Source organism: Gossypium hirsutum, chromosome A13 (genome assembly GCF_007990345.1).
Source record: "Gossypium hirsutum isolate 1008001.06 chromosome A13, Gossypium_hirsutum_v2.1, whole genome shotgun sequence".
In the NCBI taxonomy this organism is placed as follows: domain Eukaryota; kingdom Viridiplantae; phylum Streptophyta; class Magnoliopsida; order Malvales; family Malvaceae; genus Gossypium; species Gossypium hirsutum.
This window is the reverse complement of record NC_053436.1, coordinates 108,688,145-108,690,570: the sequence shown is the minus strand read 5'-3', so window position 1 is coordinate 108,690,570 and position 2,426 is coordinate 108,688,145. Positions and strand designations below refer to the sequence as shown.

Here is a 2,426-nt window from a genome sequence, read left to right as displayed (position 1 = left end):
TCAAGATAATGATTTTATAAAATAAGGTATTAAAATAATTTGACACACATAAAAAAAACTAAATGGATTTTCAAAATTCATAATGAATAGAAGATTCAATTTAAAATAATATAGGTACAAGTATAGAAAAAGATTTGAGTTAAATGCTATGCAAAGTATTTAAAATCTATGATATAAAAACTACAGCCTAATTACAAATAAAACACAGAAAAAGTAAAAAAAAATATTAACATAGATCAAAATAAAAAATAAATGAATTTTAAATAATAAGCATTATAAATTAAAATCTCAATAAAAATAATACATGTACAAATACATAAAGAAATATTGTACAAATGTTAAAATAATTTGATATAAAAACTTTACAATAATGATTTTAAAAAAAATTATCAAAGTAGCTCAAAAAATAAATAAATAAGAATTAAAAAGAATGAATACTAAGCGGATTTTTTAAAAAAAAAAATAATGATGAATTACACAGAAATAAAGAAACTCAATTAAAATAAAGTTAAAATGAAAAGGATAATTAATAAATTAAACTATTGAAATAAAAAAAAACTAAAACACAATGTGCGAGAATGTGCAGGGATCGAAACTGGAAATATACCGAGTCTCAAAGCACGATGTTTAAATCCGGGCTAAACTGAAATGCCGCACAAATTCTAAGGAGAAATTTAAAACAAATAAAATGTGAATAAGGACTAATCAAAAAGTCAGTGCGAAAGAAAAGGACTATATGCACAAATTAACCATCTGAACCGCCAAAGTGTGGATCCAGCTCGTTGCACCGTTTTGAATGCTGCATACAATCAATTCTAAAAAACTAAAATCCAATATGCAGCCATTTAAATGCCAATTAAAATATATATATAAAAAAAAAAGAAAAACCCCAAAGACCTATTCCCTCTTCTATCTGCCGTTTCATCTTCACATAATGCTCTCCATTTTGGAAGAGCCTTTCAGCCTTGGCATCTCCTTTGATTCGATTTCAACAAAACAAAGAGAGGAAAGCCATGGCCTCTTCACACGGTAAGTCTTTTCTTCTTTTATTTCTTTCTTTCGGTTTTGAATGCGAAAAATAAACTAAAAAAAACAAAAGAATAAATCGAAAAGAAAATCAAGAATCTCAAGAACTTTCAATCACCTTTTAATTTCAGTAACCCTTTTTTTACTTTGGTATGCATGTGTATTTCTGGAAAAAGAAGATCCCTTTTACATCATTCCTCTGGCTTTTTATAGCCGAATAAAGAGGAATAAATAAAAATAAAAGAAAATACAATGGCCTTGGATTTTCTGTTATCCTTGCTGTCAATTGCTGTAGTTGTTAATCCGTTGCAGGTGTGTATGGCGCGGTGCTGCTGACATGGCGAGGCCGCTCGTGAGGTGTGACGCGAAGGCTTCCAGAAGTTTCACTGTTTGGGGCTGCTGTGGTGCTTGCGGCACATGGAGACTGCAGAAACCCTTAGGGTTTCTGAAAGAATTTAGACATTGAGCCTTTTTAGGTTAATTTTGTTTGGGCCAAAGGTTTATTTTTGGGCTTTTATTGGGTGTTGGGTTTTGTACTAGGCTATTATAATTTGGGGTTAATGAGTTTTGAAATTTGGGCTGTAAATGGACTGTTAAAGTTTGGACTTTTTATTTTTATTTTAATTTATTTTTGGTTTATTCTCTGTTAACGGGCCCAGGCGAAATGGGCCTATTACACACAAATAATAATAAATGAAGTGACGTAAACCTGATGTTAAAAATACTAATAGTGCTATATACAAATATATATATTAAAATATGTACGTAATAGGATTGAAAAATGTACACATAATAATAAATATATACATACTATAAACATATAAACAGATACAATATATATTAGAAATACTAATAACATGAAAAATATATATCTATATATAGATATACTACTACTACTAATAATAATAATAATAGTAATAATAAAAAGATGTATGTAAACCAAATAATACATAATATTAGAATAAGATAATGAGTAGCAATAATAAGTATAATAATGAATAATATGATATATGAAAATAATACTATATAAAAAGTATATATATACCCGTATAATAAAATATATGTACTGATATTAATAATAAATATAACAAGGGTAAAAATAGATATAATGATAATATATACATTGTATGGTATTAAAAATATATATAACATAGTATTCAAAAATTTATACATGAGATGAAATAAAAAAAATATACATGGAATAGTAAAAGAAATATACATAATATATAAAAATATATAACTAATGATATCAAAATATGTACATAATAATATATAAGATATTAGCAGAAAACATATGTACATAACATATACAAAAAATATACATATACATATATATAATACAATATGCACTAATGTTAACAATAATAATAATACTAGAAATGATGATGAAATATAAAACG

The 2,426-nt window shown here is 26.1% G+C and overlaps 1 long non-coding RNA gene across 1 annotated transcript; it reads left to right on the top strand.

The window, feature by feature from the left end:
* Positions 1–514: 514 nt before the first annotated feature.
* Positions 515–1,665, top strand: LOC107943461 (uncharacterized). Its single transcript, XR_001696015.2, has 2 exons — positions 515–1,029; positions 1,339–1,665. It is a non-coding gene; the product is annotated as an uncharacterized lncRNA (long non-coding RNA).
* Positions 1,666–2,426: the final 761 nt, after the last annotated feature.